Genomic DNA, 22,011 nt, shown 5'->3' on the forward strand with positions numbered 1-22,011 from the left:
AAACGTTCATTCCCTTCACCACTGGTGCACCTTGACGACAGTGTGTACTATCCATGAAATGCAGTGCTGCTACCCACCCAGACAGCACATCCCAAACCTGAGTCCTCTACCACTTAGTAGGTAAAGGGTAGGGAGTGCATGGGGCCACCACCACTTGCAGGTTCCTCTCCCGGTCTCACGTCATCCCATTGTGGAAGTATATTGCCATTCCTTCATTGTTACCCAGTCTAAATCATGGAACTCTGCTAACAGCACCAAATGAGCACCCTCACCATACAAACTGCAGCCATTTGAGACGATGGCTCACCACCACCTCAAGGGCAACTGAGAAAAGACATCAAATACTGGCCTTAACACCCTGCAAATAACTAATTAAAGGGCAGCGTAAATCCAAACATTCTCCTCTCCAAAGCTTAACCTGCCTCCTACGGTGTGGAACTACACACTGAACTCCACCTGTGGTTCTACTGAGGCTTACACCGATTCACTGGTAATCTTAACTTTCAGAACAAATTCCTTTTATTACCTCTCTGCCTCAAGAGGTCCTGAAATAATTTACAACTGGAAGTCCTCTATAGCTAAGGATTCCATTGGCTTATCCATGAGATGCTACCTTTAATATCTTAGGAATCATAACCCAAAAGTATAACCAGGGCACATCACAATTGCCACAATGGGTTTCATCTGCAACCTCTTTGTGCATCCAACCATCTTATAATTGTCCCCTTCTGTCGCTAGTCTCCAGCAAGTGTAGCCTTTCCTCATAGTAAACTAACACACACTGAAAACTGACCAAAATTTCTGTCCCTGCATGTCATGAGGAACCAAGGGGCTCTGTGATGAATTTATGAAATAGGCTGTGAGCTGAGGGGAAGTACTGAAAAAGCTGTTTATACTGACACAAAACAGGGTGCAGTAGGAACTTAACTATCTGTGCTCTTCTCTGAACCCCTGTGTTATGACGATCAACAAGGTTTATAACTCAACATATAAATAACAAAGATGGTCCCAGCAAGTGTGGATCTGTTCCCCACAGCCTTTGAAATTGGTAAACATCAGAATATTCACTGGCGTGAAACCTATTCCAACTTTTCAGAATGCTGATAGCTCAGACTTTCCCCTGTCAAAACTTATTTATAGTGATAATGGTCAAACATCAAACAGAATGACATGTCGAAATCAGACATGCAACCAAACAGAATGAAGCTGGTAGAATTAAAGATGTGGAAATCATATAAGTGTCTTGTGTGTGTTTTATTGCATTATAAAATAAGGAGGGTTCGGGGTAAATCATGGTAGTTTGCAAGAAGGTGCAGAGAGATCCCCTGTACACATGGGAATGCTCTCCTCTGAGAGAACGCTGGAATGAATTCCATTCAAAGTAAGTTAGAGAGAAGTACGTGTGAATATATCTAACGGTTAAGTAGCTGTTAGAGTACAGAAGTCCTATTAGTGCATGATATTGTGTGGCATTTTACTGTATATGGTAGTTTCTTGTAGCATCTTATGTTATATTTTCTGTGCTTGTAATTATTTGTGGTGTTTGCTCAGTCTTAACAAACTTAAAAGATTTCAGATTGTGCTGTTCTGTTAGTTCAGGCCAAACTCAGAGAAGTAATGAAAGAGAAAACTACCTACACATCCTTGTTTGGTTGGTACATTTGCAACCATCTAGGCCTATATATAAATCACTGATCTACACAATTAACTGAACAGACCCCAGAACAGAACCCCATAGAACACTCTCTGAGAAACTACCTCTTGGTCCTGTTCCTTCCCTCCAACCCCTATTTTAATCCAATCTGCCAACCATGTTCCGTGTTATATCTTGGCTGAGATTTCCTGAAAGTACATAGGCATCACATTCTCTGCACTTCTAACCGCACCCCAGCTCCATCCACCAAGCTCTGAACCTGCCACTTCCCAAAGAACCAGGCTAGGCAATAGTGAGTGAAGGAAAGAGTAGGTGAGATAAGGAGTGAGAGAGATCAGAGACTGAGAAATAGAGAAACAGAGAGTAAGACAGCAAAAGAGGGAACAATTAAATAAAATATGGTGGTGACATGGAACTAGAGCCATGGCGTCTTCAGGAGAAGGAAATCTTAACTGGTCTGGAGCCTATATGTGACTTCAGACCAATAGCAACGTGGTTGATTTTTAACTGTCCTTTGCAATGACCCAACAAAACACGCAGTTCAGGTAGAAATGGGGATGGGCAATGAATCCTAGTTGATGTTATCCATATCCCGTGAGCAAATAAATAAGAAAATGGAGAAATTGTGAGACAGAATAACAGAGTATAAGAGAGGACGAGAACACAGGATTTGTAAAATTCTGTAAGCCATTCCTCTTGCACCCATGTCTTCAGTTACCCGGCCCCAGACTCTCTCTCCCTACATCCCGCCATCTCTAGGAATGTGGGGACTTCATGATTTCTGTGGTGGGACCCAAGGAGTAACCAATTCCTAGTCCCACAGGTCCTTTTGACACATGGGTCTACTCAAATATTACCCTGCTCACCACCCAGTGAAAGAACATTGACTCCACACAGAGGATCACCTTTCCCTTCATGCAGAAGACATTTGTCTGGTCTCCTCTGGTTGGTGTTAATGTTTGTCAGTCTGTCTCAGTCTAAAAGAAAATCAAAAAGGTGCAGATGCTGGAAATTAGAAATAATTTGAACATAGAACAGTACAACACAGGAACAGGCCCTTTGGCCCATGATGTCTGTGCTAATCATGACCCCAATTTAAATTGCATATCTGCCTGCATGTGGTCTATATCCCTCCATTCCCGGCCTGTTTATGTGTCTGTCTAAATGCCTCTTAAATGACTCTTTGGAGATCTGGGTTCAATCCTAACTTCCTGTACTGTGTGTGTGGAATTTGTGCATTCTCACTGACTGCGTGGGTTTCCCCTGGGTTCCCTAGTTTTCTTCCACATCCCAAAGATGTGCCCATAGGTTGGTTAATCTGTTACTATAAAATACCCCTATATAGGTAGATGGTCAGGGTGAGAGTCAGAGTGGAGTTGATGAGCTTGTGAGTGAGAATAGGTTGCAGGAATATGGTGGGGTGGGATTGTTGGGAGAATGGCCTCTTTCTATCAGATAAAAAAATCTGAGGCCATTTAGGTTCTGACAAAGGGTCATTAACCTGAAAGATTAACCCAGTTTATCCCTCCACAGATGCCGACTAACCTGCATCTTCTGTTTCTTTGTTTTGTCTCATCTAATCTTTGGGCAACTTCATAAGAAAGGGTGTATTTTCACAGAGAGGTCATCAGCCTAACATACAAAGCAACTAACCAGGAGAGTTCTGCTCCCAGCTCCACACTTCTTCCCTCTTTCCCTTCTCCATTCCTGCCCTTCCTTCTCCTCCACACCACCCTTCCACCTCCTGCCCTTCCTTGTTTACCTCAATTCTTACTCTACCCACTACCTCCTTTCCACTGCTCCCATCTCCGTCCCTCACCTCTCGTCCCTTCCAACTCTCCCATTCCCCCCTCATCTCCCTTCTCCTCTCCTACCCATGTTCACCAATGGGATTTGAGCACAATAGTAGAACCTATTGTTCCAATCATATAGAACCCTAGTGGGACAATGTCTGGAATTTTGTGTCCAGGTCTGCTCTCCTGCCTGAGGAAAGGTGTTGAACAGAAAGACCTTGCTGTACAAATGCGTAATTCCCTGAAAGTGGCAACGCAGTTAGACAGAGTGGTGACAAAGGCTATGGCACGCTTGCCTTCATCGGCTGAGGCATTGAGTACAGGAGTTGGGACATCAAGTAACAGTTGTTCAAATCGTTGGTTAGACCATAGTTGCTGTATTGAGTGCACTTTTGGTCACCACACAATAGAAAGGATGTGATTAAGCTAGAAAGGATGCAGAAAAGATTCACAGGAATGCTGCCTGGACTGGAGGGCTTGAGATATAAGGAGAGGCTGGACAGGCTGGGACTGTTTTACCTGGAGCGAAGGAGGCTGAGCAGTAACCCTATAGAGGTTCATTAAATCATTAGGGGTATAGATAGGGTAGGTCATTACAGTCTTTTTCCCAGGGTAAAGGAGTCTAAACCTAAAGGACCTAGGTTTGTGAGAGGGAAAAGATTTAAAGAGGATTAGAGGAGCAAGTTTTTCACACAGAGGGTGGTGGGTATATGGAATGAGCTGCCAGAGGAGGTGGTGGAAATGGGTACAATTACAATGTTTAAAAGATATTTGGACAGGTACATGGATTAATGTTTAGGGGGATATGGGCCAAATGCAGACAAATGGGTTTAGTGTAGATTGGCATCTTGGTCAATATGGATGAGTTGGGCCAAGGAGCCTGTTGCCATGCTGTATTGTACTCTCTCTCTCTCTTTGTCTCCCTCTCTGTCTCCTTCTCTCCCTCCTCACTCTCTCTCTCCCACCCTCTCCCTCCCTCCCTCTCTCTCTCTCTCTCTCTCTATATCTCTATCTATGAAAGACAGACTTGCAATAGAGGGCAAGCAGAAAAGGGTCGTCAGATTGATTACTGGGATGGCAGGTTTGTCGTTTGAGGAGAGGTTTTGCCAGTGCAGTCGGGAATTTATATGAATGAGAGGTGATCTCCTTAAAAGATACAAAATTCTTAAGGTGATTATGAGGGTAGATGTGGAGTTGATATTTCCCTTCATGTGGTACCTAGAACCAGGGGTCACGGTCTCAAAATAAGGGTTCAGCCATTTGGGGCAGAGTTGAACTGAAATTTCCTCACCTGGGGGGAGTAAATATTTGGAATTCTGTACCAAGGGGGCTGTGGAGGGTCAGAACAGAGAACAAAGAATTTATATTTATTAAGATAACCAAGTGATACGGTGTTGGTGCAGGGTTGTTGCACTGACCCACCAAGTGCTTACTAAGGAACGGGAACAAGGGGCCAAATGGTCTAGAGCTTCTATTTTTATGTTCTTATGTATCCCCTCTTTTCATTCATTCCCCTCCCCTCTCCTCCCCTATCATATCCCTAACCTTCACCTTCCATTCCCCCTAACCCACTGCCCTCCTATCTCTTACATCCAGCTCTCTCCTCCCGTCCTCTGGGAGGTAAGCACCATGAGTACAGAAGGTGTTGGCAATACTGAACGGAGAAAGTAGCAAAAGAAACTCCTGCAAGAATTGTTTGAGAGAGCCTAGCTCAGAGGACGGTATGCTGTGGGCCTTTACCCAGTTAGATTTATAGTTGGTGCTGTGCTGGAGTAATGTGGGTGAAAAGGGTTAATCACTTTAACACGACTGTCCATCAGTTGCCAGGCAGTCTAACTTTAATGGTTGGTTCAGCTTCTGATATACTGCGTTCTGCCTCACTGGATCTGCAGTGCAGCTTTCAAACACCAGAGAGAAGGTCACCAGCATCCAGGTGCGAACCCGTGTAATGCTGGGGTGTAACTTTGATGTGGAGCTCACACTGAGCTGGAAGGTTGCTGAGTTGCCACGGTGGTCAGAGGGGAGAGTGAACAGCCATCTGCAATGTTTAACTAAAGCCCGTCAACCAATCAAGCTAAAGACTATTGTAACATGTAGCTAGCCTGCAGACAGCTCTGATCATCTTGGTAGGATGCCTGTAATCCAAGCCAGCAAGCAACTAAACTTGGGGAAGTCTTATACCTATAATAGCATAGAAGGAGGCCATTCAGCCCATCAGGTCTATGCCAGGTCCGAGGGGAGAATTAGTTCCTTTCCCTCACTCTTTATCTCCCTGTAGTCCACAACTCAGTCCCTTTCACACATGCCAATCAGCTCTACTTTGATTCTATTTTCTGCCATTAACCTACACTAAGGGGTAATTTATAGTAGGCAATTCCCAGCACACCTTTTGGGTTGGGGAAGACACTAGTGGAAGCTCACATATTCACAGAAGAACATGCAGACTCTGCACAGTCACCACACAAGGTCAGGATCGGACTCGGGTCCCTGGAGCTATGAGGCTGTAACTGCTGTGCTGCATGTTGCCCGATGCTTGGTGACTCCAACCAAGACTATAAGTCACAGTTTGCTGTCTGGACTGGTTGCTGTACAGGAGATTAATGACTTCCACTGTACATTCTTTAGGGGCTACACTTAATGGCCAGAGAGGCTCGGACTTTCTGCTCATTGACTGTCCACCTTCAGAACAGGACCTCCTCTTTCCTTCCTCATCCTGACCATCCTGAGTCTTCACTTCTTTGGACAGTTTCCAGGGGTGGATGTAGCTGTGTCCTATTAATTCTACATATCCCTCTCCTTCATCCCTACCCTCCTGTCTCTTTTCTCTTTCCCAGTCTCTGCCATCCTCTCCCATTCCCTCCTCCCTACATTCCTCTGCCCCTCAGATAACGCAGGACTCCATCAGCACTGCCTCTCCATCAGGGCGATGCTCCCTCAGTACAGAGCAGCACACCCTCAATACTGCCCTCTGACAATGTAGTATTCCTTCAGTACTGCCTCTCTGACAGTGCAGCAAAGTTTATATTTCTATAAGTCTCAGGTGGGATGAACCTTGTGACTGAGGTTTGAATTTAATGTCCCATTCTCTTGCCCCTCCCCCTCTGCATATTCTGTCTAATGGCCCTGGGATTTTGAACTGCTGTGTATTCTCAAAGTGCCATCCCATTAACCACATTTAGATAGAAATTTCTCTGTTAGTCACAAGTACATTGAAACACACAGTAAAATGCATCTTTTGCGTTACTGAGAATGCTCTGGGGACAGCCCACAAGTGTCACTGCTCTTCAGGGGCCAACATAGCATGCCCACAACTTCCTAACCCGTACATGTTTTGGAATGTGGGAGGAAACCGGAGCACCCGTAGGAAACCCACGCAGACACGGGGAGAACGTACAAACTCCTTACAGACAGCGGCGGGAATTGAACCTGGGTCGCTGGCGCTGTAATAGCGTTACGCTAACCGCTACACTACCGTGCCGCCGTGTGAGAGCAGTGCATACTGTGTAAAGTAACTGATGGTCTAAAGAGGGTGAGCGACTCCTTACCAAGCTTAACCAGAGTTTGGCCTCTGCACTTGGTGATGTCAAAGCTCAAGCACCATGTGCATAAGAACTAGGACCGTTTGGCCCCTTGAGTCTGCTCCTCCATTCCACGTGATCGAGGCTGATCTTCCACCTCCACGCCAACTTTCCTGAAGACACACAAGAGGAGTTGAGGCCAGTCCGTCACAGGATCATCGCTTCCTTCCATCCAGTCCGTCTTCACAGTGCGTTGCATCAGGAAGGCTAGAAGTATCGTCAAGGATGCCTGCCACCCTGACCATTCCCTTTTCTCTCTTCTACCTTCTAGGAGAAGATACAGGAGCTTGAAAGCCTGGACGACCAGACTTAAGAACAGCTTCTTCCCCTCTGCTGTCAGACTTCTGAATCAATCCCCTCTTTCACATTCCCTTCCCAGTGATGCTGCCACGTTCTCCAACCCTGAATTCCACCTCTTCCGTTGTTGTCACTTTAGCATTTCTTCTTGCACTCCCTCAGTTTGCACTACTGTACTTTGCACCATTCCGTTGTTTTGCACTCATCACTGTATTTACTGTTGTATTTATTATTACCATGTACACTGTTTACTCATGAGCTTCACGCGAGCAAGGAATTTCATTGCACCCTGGCGTATACGGCAATAAACTGATCTGAATCTGAGCATAAAGCAGCCACGATCGTGTTGAATAGCGGGACGGGTTTGAGGGGACGAGTGGCCTTCTCCTGCCCCCCTCCCCCCCAGGCCCTCCCCAGGTTATGACAGCGTTCCATTCCTGAGAGCCATTCCGTAACCCGAACAGTTCGAGAGTCGGAAATGCGGCCGCCCAGCAATATATTGAAATGAAGATATCGGCCAACAAGGGGCAATGTGTAGTTAAACCGGGGCCTTTAACTCAACCACTCGGACTTCTCTGCAAGATCTCACTGTGATCCATTCTCACCCAGCAGAAGGTGTCTGCAGCCCCGCAGCAGGCAACAAATCCGTCCCTCTGGTCTCCCAAACGCTCGCTTGTATGCACGGGCTGTACGTAAGCCAGGTGTTCATGACCTGGGGAGGACCTGCGTTTTCCTGTGTTCTTATGCACTATCCCCATATCCCTCGATTCCCATAATATTTAGTGTCCAGCCAGCTCCATCACGGCACCACCCTCCCCACCACCGAGGAGCCTGAGGGCACGTACCACCAGACAAGGACAGCTTCTACCCCACTGTGATAAGACTATTGAACGGTTCCCTTATACAATGAGATGGACTCTGACCTCACAATCTATCTTGTTGTGACCTTGCACCTTATTGCACTGCACTTTCTCTGTAGCTGTGACACTTTACTCTGTACTGTTATTGTTTTTACCTGTACTACATCAATGCACTCTGTACTGACTCAATGTAACTGCACTGTGTAATGAATTGACCTGTACGATCGGTATGTAAGACAAGTTTTTCACTGCACCTCTGTACAATTGACAATAATAAACCAATACCAATCTTCACGAGGCAGTGTCTCAAGAAGGCGGCATCCATCTCTAAGGACCCTTACTATCTGGGAAATGCCCTCTCGTTACTACCATCGGGGAGGAGGTACAGGAGCCTGAAAACCCGCACCCAACGATTCAGGAGCAGCTTCTTCCCCTCCGCCATCAGATTCCTTAATGATCCATGAACACTACCTCATTATTCCTTTTTTTTACACTATTTATTTATTTTTGTAACTTACAGTAATTTTGTCTTTGTACTGTACTACTGCTGCAAGACAACAAATCTCACGTCATATGTCAGTGATAATAATTCTGATTCTGATTGTCCCTATTTGGAGTGCTCCTCACCACCCACTGGGTAAAGAAATTACTCTTCATTTCAATACTAAATGGCCACCCCCCCCCCCCCCCCCACTTTATTTCTGAGACTGTGTCCTCCTTCCACTGCCCTGGACTCCTCAGTACAGGGAAACAGCCCCCCTTGCACCGACCTCAGATCCCACATTCCTGTGTCAGAATGCAGCAATATAAAAGTAGAAGGCTTTAACAAGTTGCAATGGGTTAGAGGCCGAGAATGAGTTATTATTTGCGGTTAGTGAGGGTGGCTCCCACAGAGCAGGGGGTGTCGGGGTCTGGGGAGCCGGGGGAGCGGACCCCACTGACTGTGAAAGCCATTCTGCTGAGCTGTTGGCCGCCGACACGGAGCGGTCAGGCGGACACACCAGGCACATGCGCCGCCATGTGTTCGCCCGCTGGACAAGTGGACACGGAGTACATTGCGTTGTCCCGGGGGAGCCCCGCACCGCCGGGCAGCTCCTAGCAGTGAGCCTCGCCTGTCCCCAGGGTGACGGAACATCTACCCTCGGCGCTGCATGCGGGCTGTTTGCGGTGTGCGACAGGGCGATCGCTCACTGTAACCTCCGCTCGCCGTTTCCTTTCTCTGTGTGTGTGAGAGAGAGAGAGCGTGAAGGAGAGAGGATTTGATAATGTGTGAAAGGGAGCGTGTCTTAGATGGGGAGTGTGAGAATAAGTGTGAGAAAATGTGGAAGAGAGAATGTCAGAGGGAGTGTATGTGAGAGACAATGTGTGCTTCAAGGAATGTGAGAGAACGTGTGAGAGTGTGTCTGTGAGTGAGGGTTTGCAACATTGTCAGTGTGTGTGTGTCACACTGTGTGTGTGAGGGTATGCAACATTGTTTGTGTGTGTCACACTGTGCGTGTGTGTGAGTGAGGGTATGCAACATTGTCAGTGTGTGAGTGTGTCACTGTGTCTGAGAGAGAATGTGTGTGAAGGAATGAGAGAATATATATGTGTATGTGAGTGAGGGTTTGCAACAATGTCAGTGTGTGTGAGTGTGTGATTTGTGTGTGGGAGAGAGAACCATTCGGTTCTTGAACCAACCAGCATAACACTAATCACTACAGTATAGCAATATTATAACCACTGTGATCACTTTGCACTAATATGTTCTTTGTTTTTTTGTTTGTATTCTTTCTTGGTAAAAAAAAAGTGTATAATTTATGTTTAATTTGTTTTTCTTGTGAATGTTGCTTACCTGATGCTATGTGGCTGTGATGCTTCTGCAAGTAAGTTTTTTCATTGCACTTGTGTGTACATGTACTTGTGCATGTGACAATAAACTCGATGTTTGATTTTGACTGTATGTGTTTATGACTCTGTTTGTGTGTATGTGTGTGTGTGTGTGTGTGTGTGTGCGCGCACACGCGCGCCCACCTGCCTGTTTACCTTGGCAGCTTTTCTTAGTATGTGTGTTCTGTATATGTTCTCTGTGTGTTTACTTGTGTATTTTTGTGTACTTTAATTGCTTGTGTGTTATTGTGTGTAAATGTGACTTTGAGTTATCAGGCTGTATTATTTACACTCCAATTTATCTATCTGCAAAGCGGCATCCATTCACCATTTTTGTGACTTAAATGCCCGATATTTGACTGACTCTTCCTGTGAAGCACCAAGACAGTATCAGTATACAGAAATTAATTCACTTTTACCCTCGACCAAGAACTTCAAAACTATGCAACACCTTATTTTCCCCACTCCCATCCCCCTAGTCTTCACTTCCCCAACAAACTTTTAATACAAGGCTCAATGCTACACATGTAGCTGCAGTGGGTCAAAGCGCCTGTTTTTGTGCTGTCTGGCTCCATGATTTTTCGGTGCTGGATGATATGGAGACAGCACCAATCAGGTTTTGACCCCGCCACAGACCAACCAGCTCTGATCCAGGACATCCTACATGGTTGAGGCAAAGGTCATCCATCCCTCCTAGTCCTTCCCCACCTGAATGCAGCCCAAGTCATGATTAATCACACCATCCTCCTCCAGTGCTTCTCCACCAGTGTCCAGCTGGTTTGCAACTGCACTAATTGGATCCAAAATTAGCTCAACGGAAGGAAGCAAAGGATAATGATTGACGGGTGTTTTTGTGACCGGAGGTTTCACGAGGTTCCTTGCCTTTTGTTGTATACATTAATGATTTAGACAAATGTAGGGGGGAGTCACAGAGAAGTTTGCAGGTGGTACAAAAATTGAGCTGTATGGTTGACTGAAAGGAGGAAAGGATTATAGACTGCAGGGAGATATAGATAGTCTGGTCATTTAATCCAGAGAAATGTGAGGTGCAGAAAGGCAAAGGAATACACAATAAATTGGCAGAAGTGTGGAGGAATCTTAAAGGTAGAAGGACAGGTAGAGAAGGTGGTTAAAATGGAAGATGCGATGCTTCATTAGCTGAGACAGAGAAGATAAGAGAAGGGAGTTTTTGCTAAAATTGTATTTAATGTTTGTTAGGTAACAGCTTGAGCACTGTATACAGTTCTGGTCACCCCATTAAAGGAAAGATGTGATTGCACTAGAGAGACGGAGCAGAGGAAATTTTGCCAGGACTAGCAAAGAATATAGGTATCAGGAAAGATTGGATAAGTTGGAGTTCGTTCCTATAGAACAGAGAGAGCTGAATGAGACAATTGTGAAGTATAAACTTAGGCAGGGGGCCTGGACAGACTGAATAGACTCAGCAGAAACCAGAGGCTTAGATTTAAAATCATTGACAGAAGCATTCGAGGGGAGCTGAGAGAAATCTTTTTTACCCGGGGGATGGGGTTGGGAAATCACTGCCTGAAAGGATAATGTAGACAGTCACCTCAGTGCAATTCTCCTCCCCATTCCTACACTGACATCTCTGTCCTGGGCCTCCTCCACTGCCAGAGTGAGGCTAACTAGAGGAACAGGTATTCTGCCCGGGGAGTCTACAACCCAGTGGCATGAATATTGAATTCTCCAACTTCTGGTAACCTGCTCCCCCTCCGTCCCTTCTCTCTCCTCCTGATCGACCCAGTTCCTCCCGCACCCACCCCCCCCCCATCACCCTGTTCCTTTCCCCTCCCCCATCCACTCCATCTGTCCGTCACCTCCTCCCACTGGGTCTCCCCCCCCCCCACTATTCCCATCAGCCCTCCCCACCTCCATCCTTCAGTTCCATGCTCCACCTTCCTCTCCTAACAGATTCCGACATCTTCAGCCCTTTGTCGCTTCCACCTCTCACCTTCCAGCTTCTGGTGCTATTCCCACTCTCCGCTCCCTCATCTGCCAATCGCAACCCCTCCCCCTCCCGGATCCACCTATCACCCGCCAGCTCTTGCTCCACCCCTTCCCCCCACTTTTTTGTACCGGCTATCTCTCCTCTATCTTCAAGTCCAGATGAAGGGTCTCGACCTGAAACGTCGACTGTCCATTTCCCTCCGTAGATGCTGCCTGACCCGTTGAGTTCCTCCGGCGTTGTGTGTGTTGCTCCAGTAACCTGGATGTGCTCTGGAGGAGCTCGGACTTGCAGAGACACAGATCAAATGCAGCCAGCAGGTGGAGCTGCAGGCATCATCTCAAAGAAGTGCAAAACTGATGGAATCAGTCACATTGTGCAGGAACCTGCCAGCTCACCAGGCAGGAATGGAGTGTCTCTGAGCAAGTGCAGACTACAGGCTAGGGAGGGCTGAGCTGTATCTGTAGCAGTATTTGCTTTGGTATTGACAGAGGCAGCAGTATTGTAACTGTTGCTGATATTGGAGGGAGTGTGGGTGATAGTGTTTCCAGTTTGGGTTGTGATGTGCGTTTCTTAGCCTTAGAGTTATTGCGAGGATTGTTTTGGCTCCAGTGTCGGTGTTGGTTTGTTTTGGATTGGTGTTGTGTTAGTTTGATGTTGGTATTGGTTTGGTGTTGTTGATGTTGCCGTCGGATTCGTATTGTATTGGCTTGGTGTTGATGTGCGGTTGGTGTTGGTACTGGGTAGTTGGGTTGATGTTGGTATTGGACTGATGTTGTGTTGGTGTTTTGGTGTATGGTTGTTATTGGTGTAGGATTGTTGAGAAGGTGTTTGGTGTAGGTTTGGTATGGTGTTGGTGTTGAGTTTATATTGGTGTATTGGGTTGGTGTTGTGTTGGGTTGATGTTGGTATTGGATCAGTTTGGGGGGTGTTGATGTCAGTATAGTTGGTGGTGTAGATGTACAATGGTTGGTGTAAGTTTGGATTTGGTGCACGGTTGATGTTAGCGTTAAGTTAGTGCATTGGTGTTGGTTTGGTATTAGTCATGGTGTTGCCATTGGGTTGATGGTACTATTGGAGTTGCTATGTGTTTCTGTTATATATTTTCTTACAATAGAAGGAAGCCATTCAGCCCATTAAGTGAATGTGGTTCATAAAGCAATCACATCGATCCCTTTCCATTATTTAACTCTATTTCCTCATTTAATATTAAATCAATTCCACCCTGATTGTTCTATCATCCACCTACACTAGGGGCAGTTTACGGTAACCAGTTAACCTAACATGACTTTGAGATGTGGACGGAAACCGGAGCACGCGGAGGAGACCCACACGTCACAGGGAGAACGTGCAAATTCCATATAGACAGTAGCAGAGGTCAGGTTTGAACCCAGGTCACTGGAGCTGTGAGGCAGGAGCTCTACCACTGCACCACTCTGTTGCTCTTCAGAGCCTTGAGTTAACCGGTCTTTGGCGTTGTGAGGAGCAGCTGTACCAGCTGCACTACTGTGCCATCCAGTAAATAAATATATATTTTTTAATAAAGAAAACCAGCTATCAAATAAATAGAGTTGAATATGCGGGGCAGGTAACGAGTTGTAGCTGTAGTGTGTGTGTGTGTGTGTGTGTGTGTGTGTGTGTGTGTGTGTTATTGGAGATCAGTGATCCCACAAACTATAATTACATCTTGAAGAACGTCAGCTTATGTCTGTTGAGCTGGAATCTAAGTTGCAAAGACTACATTGCATGAGGGAGGATGAAAGTTCTTGGGACACTTTGAGCCAGGAGGCACACACACCTCTGAAGTTAGGTATTTTGGGCAATGATTAAGGACTGGAGGTTAGTGATTATGAATTTGGTGGGTTTGGAATCATGAAAGGTAGTGTTAGAAGAGGCTCACTCTTCCCACAGGTACTAGGTTTTTGCAGCTTGTGCGACTGAAAACAGAATTTCAGAAAGTAGGAGCAAAGTGGCCACAGCACCATGTTGGAGTGTAAAAGGAATGTACTCACGGGAGGGACAATGTACATGTGTGGGGGGGGCAGGGTGGGAAATAAATACTGTTCTCAGGGGGAGCTCTGAAGGCTCTGTGGCCTCCCAGTGCTATGGAGTGAGGAAACCTCTTTGGGGCTGGGGAGGAGCTTGGACTGGAACGGGGAGGATCCACCAGTAATGGTCCATGTTGGACCAATAAGCGAAGACTTCCAAAGGAGCGTAGGGAGCGATGCTTGAACTTAACTAGAGCCACAAAGGCAATAACCTCATTGTTGTCTGGAGGTTAGCATTGGATCAAATAGATAAGAGAGTTGAAGATATGGTGGAAAGGTTGTGCCGGGAAGAAGAGGTTTTGATTCATGGGGCATTGCTGTCAGAAGTAGATAAACCACTGGGCTGGGTTCGTGCCGGCATCAGATAGAGATATAGGTGGAGCTTTAAACCATATATAATGGATGTAAGGTTCAAGTAAGGCGCCATTTAGTGAGTCAAAGAGAAGGGAACTGTGGAGATGTAATACAGAGATATGGTTCAGGTTGTGTAAGGAGAAAGGCCAGAGAATATAAGAGCATACGTAGCCAAATTACGTTAAAATGGTAAAAAGTAAAAGTAAAGGACCAGACAGCTGGAACAAAATAAATGAATGGATGGCACAGATAACCGGGAATGACCTAACAGCCATTACAGAGATGTGTTTGCAAAGGGATCGAGGCCGAGAACTGAATATCGCAGATTACTTGACATCAGAGTAAACAGAGTAGAAGAGGCTAGCTCTGAGATACAGAACGATGTTAGAACATCAGTGAGAAATGATCTTGGAAATAAGAAATAGCAAAGAAAATAAATCATTTATGGGAGTAGTCCACCAGACAAAGAAGCAATCACAAAATAATGGGAGCTTTTAAGAAAGTTAATGCAATGATCATAGGGGACTTTAATCTTCACATAACTTGGGCAAATCAAATTGGCAGAAGTAATTTTGAGGATAAGTTCATGGAATACATTGGAGACAGTTTTTTTGAACAATACAATCAGGTAGTAGGCTATCTGGCCATGTGTAGTGAAACAGGATTAATTGGAGATCTCATAGCGAATGATCCTTTGAAGAAGTGTGATAGAATTTTACATTCAGTTTGAAAGTAGAAAACTTGGTCCTGAAACAAAAATATTAAACTTATCAGTAAAAAGAGAGTTGGCTAAAGTGGATTGAGAAATTAAAGGTATAAAGGTAGATAAAGACAGATATTTAGAGAAATATTTAACAATTCTCAAAAAATACAAGCCACTGAGGATTAAGGAGTCTATAGGAAAGGGGATCCATCCCTGACTGACTAGAAAAGTTAATGTGTGATTGAAAAAAAAGCCTTATAATGTTGCAAAGACTAGTGATAGATTTGAGGGACAGGAGAATTTTAGAAACCAGCAAATGCGATAAGATGGAGAAAATAGAGTATGAGAATAAAATAGCAACGAAGTAGAGCCAGATTGCATGAATTCAACAAACATGTAGAAAGTAAGATGGTGGGTAATATAGAAGCTGATGGATAGTGGAGAATAAGTAAATGGGAGAGTTGTTAAATAAATATTTTGTGTCTGTCTTCACAGTGGAAGACAAAATCTATCAATAAATAGTTGGAAATAAAGGACAAAATATGAAGGGGAAATTTAAACCAGTCATTATCATTAATGAACATAAAATTGACTGATCCCTTGGACCTGATAGACTCTGACTTGGAGTATAAACAAAGTGGCTCCAAAAATATTGGATGCATTGATTGTGATCTTTCAAAGTTTGCTGGACTCTGGTAGAGTCCCAATGGATTTGAAAACTATAAGTGTAATACTGCTATTGTAGAATGGAGGAGAGGGAGAGCAGGAAACTGTTGTCCCGTTAGACCAACAATTCTCTTTGAAAAAATATTGAGATCCATTATTAAGGAAACAGTAACAGTACACTTAGAAAACCATAATATGATTAGTCAGGGATTAGGTTTATAAGAGGGACATTATGTTTGACAAGTTTATTAGAGCTCTTTGAAGATACAAGCAGTAGGGTGGATTAGTGGGAAACAACAGTGTAGTGTGCTTGGATTTCCAAAAGGTATCTGATAATGTTTCCTGTAAAATACTACTCAACAAGGACTCATGATATTGAGGGTGACATATCTGCATGGATAGAGGATTGGTTAATTGACAGAAAATATAAAAAGAAATGGATAATTTTCAGGTTGGCAAGCTGTAATAATGGGTTGGTGCTGGAGCCTGGCTATTTACTGTTAACATTAATGGCGTAAATAAATGGACTGAGTGTGTTGTATCCAAGTGTGCTGAAGGTAAGGAGGAAGGCACAAAACCTGCAAAGGGATATAGACGGGTTAAGTGAGTGGGCAGATAGATGACAGTTGGAGTATAATATAGGGACATATGTTTGGTATGAAGAACAGAAAAGCAAAATATTATTTAGATCCGATTCGAACAGCTACACTCCTACAGCCATCAGGTTCTTGAACCTACCTGCACAACCTTAACCCTACCTCAGCAATGGAACACTGTGGACCACCTCTTTGCATTACCATGGAATTGCCTTCGATTGTGTCTTTGTTTTTTTCTTGCGTGAAGGTCTTGTGTTTGTGCAGTCTTTGTCTTTCTGTTTTCACTGTACGGTATAATTTTATGTATAATTTATATTCTGTGTGTTGTCTGTAACCTGTGATGCTGCTGCAAGTATTTCATTGTATTGTACTTCACTGTACGTGTGCGCATGACAATGAGCTTGACTTGACTAGATGGTGTAAGACTAATGGATACGTGTTCAGGGAGATATGGGTGTCATTTTACAAGAAACATGGCATTAGCATGCGGGTATTTCAAACAATTAGGAAGCAGGTGGAATTTTTAACCTTTTGTATTCCATCCCTCTTGCAATAAATTGGGGAGGTCTTACAATAATTCTACAGAGTCATGAGGAGACCGTACCTGGGGTACTATATACACATTTGGTCTTCTTATTGAAGGAAAGATACAGTTACCTCGGAGGCAATGCAGAGAACATTCACAAGGTTGATCATAGAATGACAAGGTTGCCTTTTGAGGTACGATTTGAAAAGATTGTGCCTATACTCTCTGGAATTTAGATGAATGAGAGAAAACCTTGAAGCATGTGTGATTCTGAGGAGCTGGACAGGGTAGACGCCGAGGGGGTTTTCTCTGTTGGGGTAATTTGGAACTGGTGGTACAAATAATGAGAATAAGGGAACTCCCTTTTCTGAAAGGGATAAGGAGGATAAAAAGAGAAGATGCTGGAAATACTCAGAAGGTCAGACCGCATCTGTGGGAGGAGAAACAGAGTTAATGGTTCAGTTGAAGGCCCTTCATCAGAACTGGGAAGGAATAAAAAAACTCATTAAACTGCAGGGTAGGTGGGGGAAGGGGATGTCTCCCGTAGGGTTAAAACCGGGGTGACCATGGGGATAAGCTGTAAGGAAGATTACCTGATCAATGAGTGGATGGGAGCAGTTTGAGAAGGAGAACACAGACTAGAATATAAATAAAAGAATATAGGAGTTGCTAAATGGAGAGCAGGAAGACATGCCCGGCAGGTCAGGCTGGGCACGTCCAGCACTCCCAGAGCATGTCTTATGATGATAGGTTGAGCGAGCTAGGGTTTTTCTCTTTGGAGAGAACGAGGATGAGAGGTGACGATAGAGGTGTACAAGATGATAAGAGGCATAGATCGAGTGGACAGTCAGAGACTTTCTCCCAGGGCAAAAATGGCTAACACAAGGGGGCATAATTTTAAGGCGATTGGAGGAAGCTATGGGGGGGATGTCAGAGGTAGGTTTTTTACACAGAGAGTGGTGGGTGGGTGGAACGCACTGCCGGCAGAGGTGGTAGAGGCAGATACATTAGGGACATTTAAGAAACTCTTAAATAGCCACATGAATGATAGAAAAAAGGAGGGCTATGTGGGAGGGAAGGGTTAGATAGATCTTAGAGCAGGATAAAATGTTAGTGCAACAGTGTGGGCTGTAATGTTCTATGTAAAAAAAAGAAAAGGAAAAGGAAACTAGCTCTAGATGACTGATATTGACAGAGAAGTCAAGTTACCTGAACTTGTAGAATTCAATATTTAGTCCAGAAGGCTGCAATGTGCCCAGATGGATGATAAAGTGCAGTTCCTCAAGTCTGCATTGGGCTTCATTGTACCAGGAGTGAGATGGAGAATTAAAGTGCCAGGAGTGTGAAGCTCAGAGTCACCACTGTGGACTGAACGCAAGTGCTCTGCAAAGCGTTTGCCCAATCTGTGTTTGGTTTCTCCAGGGTAGAGGAGACTGCATAGTGAACACTGGATGTTATATGCTTGATTGGAAGAAGTGCTTCACTGTTTGGGTCCCCTGGATGGTGGAAGGGAAGAGGTGAAAGGACAGGTGTTCCATTGCCCTTGATTGTAAGAGAAAGTACCGTCAGGAGGTGTGTGGCTCCATTCCAACAGATGCATCCTGACTTGCTGAGGATTTCCAGCACTTTCTGTTTTATTTTAAATTTCCAGAATCTAAGGTTTTTCATGAGATAAGGAGGAATTTCTTTTCTCAAGAGGGTTGTGAATTGTTGGAATTCTTTGCACCCAAGAGCTGTGAATGTTGACTCATTAAGTGTATTCAAGGTGGGGGATAGATTTTTGGACGAGTGAGATATCAAGAGTTATGGGGATCAGACAAAAAAAATGGAGTTGAACCAAATCATCAGTAATCTCATTGAATGGTGGAGCAGGCTCGATGGGCTGAATGGCCTACTTCTGCTCCTATTCCTTATATTTGTGATTGCTTGTTGAAGGTGTTGGTGTTAGTTTGGTGTTATGTCGGTGTTGATCTTGTTGGGATTGGTACTAGTGCAGGGTTGTTGTTTGGATGTTGTTGAGTTGGTGACGATAGGTGTTGGTGTTAGATCTGTTGATGTAGGTGGCAGGCTGTTGTCAGTGTTGTACTTGGGCAGTGGTAATGATGTTGGGATTGTCAATGTTGTTGACTGTAGTTTTGGTGTTAGTCATTGGTTGATAGTTAATAGCTTTATTATTGGTGGTGCACCTGAAGAAATAGTGTGGCCATGATAGTGAGCTCCGAATGTGGAATCCCAAATGTGGATAAACTCCGAGGAATACAAATATCACAGATATCATTGTGCTACATAGTATGATCTTGTGTATTGCAGGTTAACCATTTTGCACATCATTAACTCAGTGATCGCAGTTAATTCACAATGAAAATAAGTCCATATGTTGCTAAATTCAGAGGTTACCAAGTGCAATATAGGTTCTAACTATAGAACCTATTAAATTTGTGATTCTGGCAGCTAGCACATCGCACTTCATGAAACTAGGTCGTCTCTGCTCAGGGGTACTGGCCGCTAAGTCCTTTCCAGGATGATTTTCTTGCGGCTGAATCCTGCTGTCGAGTTGTAAATTATGCCGCTGTCTGGCTGTCACAAGACGGGAATATCTGGGTCCTCAAAGGGGAGAGCAGTCTCAGTGAAGTGTCCTTGGGAGCTGTGAAGGAGACAGCTGCTGCTCAAGAGGGTTTGACTTTCAGCTGGTTTGGGTGTGACCGAGGGAGGGAGATCCTGAGGGGACATCGGTCTGTAGATCGGCTCCTGGAAATACCAAAAGGCTGTTCTTCCAGGGAAATATCTGGCACACAGTTTGTTTATCCCAAGCTGGACTCTTTATGAGTTTTCATCATAGGTTCCAAATTGGACTTTATTGGGGAAAGGGGCAGTGAATCAATGGTGGGCGAGAGGGCAGTTCAGATAAATCTGGCTGCAGAGACCTGTCTGATCAGGGGAATGGGGAACAGTGGGCATCAGAGAAAGATCTGAGTCTGTGGAGGGATGGCAGGGGTGTTCTGGATAAGTTTTCATGGGAAGAACAAGGAGAGGCAATATAATAAAAGCACCCCTGAGAATCTCTGCCATCAGCTCACTCAGAGACCCTTAAGGTCACAAGGTTCAGCTCTGGAGTGGGAAGGAGCAGATCTGCAGTGCTCTGAAGTCTGGTTCAAAGTTTCTTGAGCCCCGATAAATTACCGGAGATTCCTAGAGTCATAGAAAGAAACAGGCCCTTCAGCTCACTGGGTCCACGCCAATCATCTGATACCCATTTACACTAATCCTAAATTAATCCCATTTTTTATTCTCCCTACATTCTCACAACACCTCCCAGGTTCTACCACTCACCCACTCACCAGGGACAATTTACACTGGCCAGTTAATCGACTACCCCAGACACCTTTGGGATGTGGGAAGAAACTGGAGCACCTGGAGGAAACCCACATGGTCGTGGGAGAACTCCACACAGACCACATTGGAGGTCAGGATTGAACCAGAGTCTCTGACACTGTGAGTGCCACTGTGCCACCCCTAAAGGATCGAACTGGGGACCTTTCACACAGGAGGCAATTGTGATAACTGCTACACTATTGAAACCACTTGTTCAATAGCAGAAAGAATCTCAAAGAGTATTCAGGAACAAAATGACTCAGGAATATCTGCACACAAGTCTTCGAAGAAAATACAGGAGGCTTGGTTTACAGTACCAAATGCCTTATTAAGTACTAGTTATCCTCCAAGTGTCACTTCTGGGCACCACAGTTTCCAAGGATTTAAGGCCTTAGTGTGAAGGAAGTGTACCAGAATAGTCCCAGGGTTGAGGGACCTTTTTGTGGGGACCCTGGAGAAGCTGGAGTTGTTCTCCTTTTAAGCAAAGCAGATTAAGGAGTGATTTGATAAGGGTGTTCAAAATCATGAAAAAGATTTGATGGAGTGAATAAGAAGAGGGATAGGCTGGCGTCAATAAGCAGAGGACACAAATCAAAGGTGATGGGCAAATAAACTCAATGTAGATCAGGGACTGAACCTGAGATTTTTCCCCTCTATTTTCCACAGTTAAACTTTGGCCAATGGAGTCACAAAGTAATACGGCCCACTAAGTCTGCAGTGACCGTCAAGCACCCAGATACATTAATCCTAAAGTAATCCCATGGTTTTGGCTGATGGTTTACGTGGGGTCTACAACCTTCACTATGGGCAAAATATATTCATCATGTAGCCATGATCTTCATCCCACCCACAAATCCCTCAAACAAACAGTCACCCTTTCTTTATTTGTCGCCATCATCATCACCCATCATAAGGATCCCCACCATCCAAGCCGTGCCCTCTTCTCAGTGCTGCCAGTAGGCAGGAGGTACAGGAGCCTGAAGACCCACACCTCAAGGTCCATCAACACTTTTTTCCCCACTGCCATCAGGTTCTTGAACTGACCTGAAGAACACTAACACTACCTACGACTATATTCCTTTTTCTCTCTCTCAACTTGCACTGGTGTGGTTATGTTTATTTTGCCGTGTAAGGTATGTATAATTTATGTTAATTTAAGTTTATGTTATGTAATGCACTGTGCTGCTGCTGCAAAAGGCTAATCTTCATGGCATTTATTCCCCGTCTATGTATGCCTCTGACAATGAACTTGAACTAGTTTTTGATGTTTTCTCCTTATTTGAAGCTGAGAGGTGTCCACACCAGGAAGAGGAGTGGGGCTCCAAACCTCAGCTTGGTGATGTTTGTCAGTCATCCTTGTCTGTGTCCATGGCTCATCCCTTCAACACACCCCTACTGCCCTTTGATATTGCCACACTCCCCCAAATGTGGCATCTTGAACATCCACGGATTTAATCACTCCACCACCAGCTGAAGGGCCTGAGCCCTAGAACTTCCTCCTCAAATATCACCACCTCTTCCTCCACCTTCCAGAACCCCTTAAAATCCACCCCTTTGCCCAAGTTTCATCACCTGCCTACATATGTGGGTAGAAGCCAAACTGTTGTCTGACAGTTGCTCCTGTGAAGTCTCTTGGGACGTTTTACCATGTAAACCACGCTATATAAATGCAAGATGTTGTGGCTGACATTGATAATTTAGTGCCAATTAGTACTCAATTAGGGGCTGT

The sequence above is a fragment of the Pristis pectinata genome, chromosome 33 (genome assembly GCF_009764475.1).
Source record: "Pristis pectinata isolate sPriPec2 chromosome 33, sPriPec2.1.pri, whole genome shotgun sequence".
Lineage (NCBI taxonomy): Eukaryota > Metazoa > Chordata > Chondrichthyes > Rhinopristiformes > Pristidae > Pristis > Pristis pectinata.